At 38.3% G+C, this 6,566-nt stretch overlaps 1 pseudogene; it reads left to right on the top strand.

Moving 5' to 3' along the window:
* The first annotated feature begins 4,950 nt into the window (after window positions 1–4,950).
* Window positions 4,951–6,316, top strand: LOC114077148 (annotated as a pseudogene).
* The last annotated feature ends 250 nt before the right edge of the window (window positions 6,317–6,566 follow it).

The following is a 6,566-nucleotide window of genomic DNA, read 5'->3' as shown; positions in this document are numbered from 1 at the left end:
TATATATATATATATATATATAGGAAGACATGTAATGGAGAGATATCTTAACACACAAAAAAATTGATTTTAAGGTGTGAAGGGATGTTTTTTAAAACTTCTCCGCTTTAAAGATCACCAACTTGAGGTTAAACTAGAATACCGTGTAACGCTCCTGCCTTGAAATAAACTCAAGGAGTTACAAGGTCTTGAATGCTTGACCAACATAAAGTTTTAATAGAATACCGTGTAACGTTCCCGCCTTGAAAATAAACTCAAGGTGTTACAAGATCCCGAATGCTTAACCATAAAGGTTTACTAGAATACCGTGTAACGCTCCCGCCTTGAAAATAAATTCAAGGTGTTACAAGGTCCCGAATGCTTGATCAACTTGAAACTTTACTAGGATACCGTGTAACACTCCAGCCTTGAAAATAAACTCAAGGTGTTACAAGGTCCTGAATGTTTGACCATGAAGCTTTACTAGAATACCGTGTAACACTCCCACCTTGAAAATACATTCAAGGTGTTACAAGGTCCCGAATGCTTGACCAACTTGAAGCTTTATAGTATACCGTGTAATGCTCCCGCCTTGAAAATAAACTCAAGGTGTTACAAGGTCCTGAATGTTTGACCATGAAGCTTTACTAGAATACCGTGTAACACTCCCGCCTTTAAAATAAACTCAAGGTGTTACAAGGTCCTGAATTCTTAACCAACTTGAAGCTTTTATAGGATACCGTGTAACGCTCCCGCCTTGAAAATAAACTCAAGGTGTTACAAGGTCCTGAATGCTTGATCAACTTGAAGCTTTTATAGGATACCGTGTAATGCTCCCGCCTTGAAAATAAACTCAAGGTGTTACAAGGTCCTGAATGCTTGATCAACTTGAAGCTTTTATAGGATACCGTGTAATGCTCCCGCCTTGAAAATAAACTCAAGGTGTTACAAGGTCCTGAATGCTTGATCAACTTGAAGCTTTTATAGGATACCGTGTAATGCTCCCGCCTTGAAAATAAACTCAAGGTGTTACAAGGTCCTGAATGCTTGATCAACTTGAAGCTTTTATAGGATACCGTGTAATGCTCCCGCCTTGAAAATAAACTCAAGGTGTTACAAGGTCCTGAATGCTTGATCAACTTGAAGCTTTTATAGGATACCGTGTAATGCTCCCGCCTTGAAAATAAACTCAAGGTGTTACAAGGTCCTGAATGCTTGATCAACTTGAAGCTTTTATAGGATACCGTGTAATGCTCCCGCCTTGAAAATAAACTCAAGGTGTTACAAGGTCCTGAATGCTTGATCAACTTGAAGCTTTTATAGGATACCGTGTAATGCTCCCGCCTTGAAAATAAACTCAAGGTGTTACAAGGTCCTGAATGCTTGATCAACTTGAAGCTTTTATAGGATACCGTGTAATGCTCCCGCCTTGAAAATAAACTCAAGGTGTTACAAGGTCCTGAATGCTTGATCAACTTGAAGCTTTTATAGGATACCGTGTAATGCTCCCGCCTTGAAAATAAACTCAAGGTGTTACAAGGTCCTGAATGCTTGATCAACTTGAAGCTTTTATAGGATACCGTGTAATGCTCCCGCCTTGAAAATAAACTCAAGGTGTTACAAGGTCCTGAATGCTTGATCAACTTGAAGCTTTTATAGGATACCGTGTAATGCTCCCGCCTTGAAAATAAACTCAAGGTGTTACAAGGTCCTGAATGCTTGATCAACTTGAAGCTTTTATAGGATACCGTGTAATGCTCCCGCCTTGAAAATAAACTCAAGGTGTTACAAGGTCCTGAATGCTTGATCAACTTGAAGCTTTTATAGGATACCGTGTAATGCTCCCGCCTTGAAAATAAACTCAAGGTGTTACAAGGTCCTGAATGCTTGATCAACTTGAAGCTTTTATAGGATACCGTGTAATGCTCCCGCCTTGAAAATAAACTCAAGGTGTTACAAGGTCCTGAATGCTTGATCAACTTGAAGCTTTTATAGGATACCGTGTAATGCTCCCGCCTTGAAAATAAACTCAAGGTGTTACAAGGTCCTGAATGCTTGATCAACTTGAAGCTTTTATAGGATACCGTGTAATGCTCCCGCCTTGAAAATAAACTCAAGGTGTTACAAGGTCCTGAATGCTTGATCAACTTGAAGCTTTTATAGGATACCGTGTAATGCTCCCGCCTTGAAAATAAACTCAAGGTGTTACAAGGTCCTGAATGCTTGATCAACTTGAAGCTTTTATAGGATACCGTGTAATGCTCCCGCCTTGAAAATAAACTCAAGGTGTTACAAGGTCCTGAATGCTTGATCAACTTGAAGCTTTTATAGGATACCGTGTAATGCTCCCGCCTTGAAAATAAACTCAAGGTGTTACAAGGTCCTGAATGCTTGATCAACTTGAAGCTTTTATAGGATACCGTGTAATGCTCCCGCCTTGAAAATAAACTCAAGGTGTTACAAGGTCCTGAATGCTTGATCAACTTGAAGCTTTTATAGGATACCGTGTAATGCTCCCGCCTTGAAAATAAACTCAAGGTGTTACAAGGTCCTGAATGCTTGATCAACTTGAAGCTTTTATAGGATACCGTGTAATGCTCCCGCCTTGAAAATAAACTCAAGGTGTTACAAGGTCCTGAATGCTTGATCAACTTGAAGCTTTTATAGGATACCGTGTAACGCTCCCGCCTTGAAAATAAACTCAAGGTGTTACAAGGTCCTGAATGCTTGACCATGAGGCTTTAATTAGAATACCGTGTAACTCATCCGTCTTGAAAATAAACTCAAGGTGTTACAAGGTCCCGAATGCTTGACCATGAAGCTTTATTAGAATACCGTGTAACACTTCCGCCTTGAAAACAAACTCAAGGTGTTACAAAGTCCTGAATGCTTGACCATGAAGCTCTATTAGAATATCGTGTACCACTCCCGCCTTGAAAACAAACTCAAGGTGTTACAAGGTCCCGAATGCTTGACCATGAAGCTTTATTTGAATAAAGTGTAACACTCCCGCCTTGAAAAATAAACTCAAGGTGTTACAAGGTCCCGCATGATTAACCAACTTAAAGTTTTAATAGGATACCGTGTAACGCTAACGCCTTTAAAATAAACTCCAGGTGCTACAAGGTCCTGAATGCTTAACCAACTTGAAGCTTTAATGGGATACCGTGTAATGCTCCCACCTTGAAAATAAACTCAAGGTGTTACAAGATCCTGAATGCTTAACCAACTTAAAGCTTTAATAGGACACCGTGTAACGCTCCCACCTTGAAAATAAACTCAAGGTGTTACAATGTCCCGAATGTTTAAATTATTCGCCCCTTCTTAACTACCCTCTTTTTCGAGTTTATCTTCTTTCGTGCATTATTATAAATAAACATTAACACTTTTATTTATTTCTTCTTTTATGCAGTTTGAACAATGGTTTTCTTCAAGGATTATGCTTGTCCATTTTCTAAACTCAAGTATCTCATCGTTGGATCAGAGGGTAGTACGATGGAGATTATGTTTTTGGTCCAGGAATCTTTATTGGTCGTTATGTTGATTCATGGCCACAATTGAGAAACACACTTTATATGAAAAACTGGACATCCGAATACGATCATAAATCTAATAAAACCTCTAAAGTATGGTATCTTGAGAAACCAATTCCTCATCGTACAAACGTTGCGAGGACCTTTTCAAATTTAAGTCGTCGCATGATTCAAGAAGAACTACGTTGGGGAGACAACATTGTGGTTGAAGGTGAATATTGTTTCATTCCGGGGTACTGGAATGGACAGAAGATGTCTTAAGCAAAAATGGGCAAACTCTAAACAGTGGTTGTATTCGTGATGCTGTATTTGCTTCTCTTTTTACCTATGATCGGAACTCCAATATTATACAAGCCTTTTGTGAGGCTTGGTGCCCTCAAACAAATACATTACTTACAGCTGCTGGGGAAACATCCATATCTCTTTGGGAGTTGCATATTATTGGTGGTTTGCCAATTAACGGATACCCTTACAAAAAAGTGATACCAAACTCCACTAAACGTACAGGATTTAATGATAAGAGGGAAAGATTTCTTCCTCGAACTTGTGAATATATGTTTGCTACCTTTCATCACCTTAAAGAGGAAAATCATGGTAATATGGGAATCTCTTTTAATGAATGGCTACAATTTTGGTGCAAGAAAGATCTCAAATATGAGCTAGCTCCCCCAAGAAAAGAGAAGAAATCTCGACGTTTGTCGTCTACTCATAATCCAACGGGCGAAATACCTACTGAGATAAATACATGGTCAAGTACTTAAGAGATGGTATTTTCTAAGCTTGGAGCGAAACATCAAAAATATGAGTCTTATCTGACGGCCTTTTTGTCATGTTGGTTATGTGCCTTTGTACTTCCGTCTGAAGAAGGCAATTTCATTCGACCTGAGACTTTCAAGATAGCGAGTTTAATGGCGAGCGGTAAAACGGTTAGCCTTGCGGTTCCAATTTTAACAAGCATATATCATGGCTTAAATAAAATTTCAAATTCTTCACAGTTGGACCATGTAAGAGTTTGTTTTCCCATACACTATGTCTATGGTTGGCTTGCTTATTATCTCAAAACACACTATCCGCTTACTAGTGGACCTTCTCTACCACGAATGGTGGTATATTCTGGAGAAGGTACTGCAAATTATTTTGACAAAGATGAGGCAAGAAAGCGTGTTCATCGGGGGGAGAACATTTTATGGAATGCAACCATGCTTAGTAGGCCTCACCCAACTTGTTATATTGATGATGAAAAATCATTAGAGTTGGATCAAGCTTATTTTATGAGCATTCGTTTTAATTATCTTCCATTGAGGAGGGGAGATTCCTTTGTCATTGAGCCATATAGTCCGCACCGATTTAGTCGCCGATTCGGTTTCAATCAAGATAATCTTGGCTATTTAGAAAATGATATTCGTGTTGAGTGTGCATTTGTGTATCACGTGTGACTATGTCTAAAGCGACGTTTCCTCCTGCGGTAACTTCCGCAAATAAGCTTTATACCACCCCATATTCATCTTGGTGGGAGAGGTCATATGGAATGTTTCTTGAGAATAATTTGAATTTTATGGTAGAAAAACTTGGGTCAGAATTTGTTACCCTTCTAGAAGACAAAAGTCAAGATATCGAGAAAACACTTTCAAAAGTTAAGACACCACTTGCTCCCCAACATCAAAGTAATAAGCTAAACTTTTCTAAGGCATCTAAGAAAGAACTGGTTCATACTCCTACCGATAAAGAGAAATGCCCCCAATTTCTCTTCTCTAGTAAACTGTCCCTTCAAGAAACAAACAAAACAAGCAAGGATCGATGTTGGAAGAGGCAAAGAGTTGAACTATCTGGGGCTGAAATTGTAGAAGTTCGAAGTGTCAATAGTCCTTCCAGATTATTGACAATTCAGAGTAACAAGGTAAATATTTTTATTTAAAATAAATAAATAAAGTAAATAAAATGAAATGACCTTGCTAACCTGCCCCTTTCGTTTGTAGGTTGATGCTGATGGACATTTACAAGGATCACCGCGTGAAAGGCCACAAGTTAGCGAAGAGTCTACCGCGATATTGAGACCTAAGTCAAAATCAATTTCAAATATCGAGAAAGATCAAGAGTCATCATCTACTTCTCGTGGCCAAACTTTAAAAGGGTTGGCTCCTATCTTAAATTAGCTTTCCCGAGTTCTTCTTAAGATTAATGGTGCTATGTATGTCTTCGAAGGAAGAGGTGTGGTGTTCAATCACAAAAGGAAGTACATCTTGGGTCTTTGGGAAGAGATCTGTGGAAAACTTTCCAGAACTTCTCTAAACAATATTTCATCTTACAAAGATGATATTTATGAGATTTTCAAGGAGATGAGTGAGATGAATTTATTAGATCATTCACCATTAAAAAGCTTGGTAGATTATCTTTTTGATCATGCTACTTCTTATGATCAAGAACACTCTAATTTTGTTGACAAGGTGCATGAAGATAGGAAGATTGAACTGCTTTCCAATGCCAAAGAGCGTCTCGAATTATTCAAAGTAGAGGAAGGTGAGAAGGCAAAACATGTCTCTTCTAACAAGAAATCGCTAAAAAAGGTTAAGCGGAAGCTAGCAACTTTACAAAGAGAGCGAGAGGGTCTTGAAGCTGTTTTACAAGCTGCTCAGAAGAACGTCGAGGAGATCCAAGCCAAGATTTTAGCTACAGAAGATGAGATATTCTCGTATGAGAATATGAGTTTATTAACGCCTGAAGATTCAATTCGCATGGAACAAAAAAGAGAGTGCTTGGAGGCTAGTCGTCAAGATTTGACCAACTACAAGTTACGCTTAGATTAGACTTTTTATTTGGTCTCTCCCATTTTTTTTATTTTACTTTTTAACTTTTGATTGGTCGTTAATTCTTGATTGCAAGCTTTTATTAATTCAAAGTCATGTCGCATTTTCCATGTTAATACGAATGAATATAGCGCAAGTTCCACATTTTTATTTAGCTTGCATATTTAAACTTGACTTATGAATTTTGTGGAATCCGATGCTTCAACTCGTAACAAGTTTTAGAACCTTTAACTTGTAAATTCAAAAAAAA

Source organism: Solanum pennellii, chromosome 5, assembly GCF_001406875.1.
Source record: "Solanum pennellii chromosome 5, SPENNV200".
NCBI classification, from domain to species: domain Eukaryota; kingdom Viridiplantae; phylum Streptophyta; class Magnoliopsida; order Solanales; family Solanaceae; genus Solanum; species Solanum pennellii.
The sequence above is the reverse complement of the archived record's forward strand: the minus strand, read 5'-3'. Positions and strand labels throughout refer to the sequence as shown.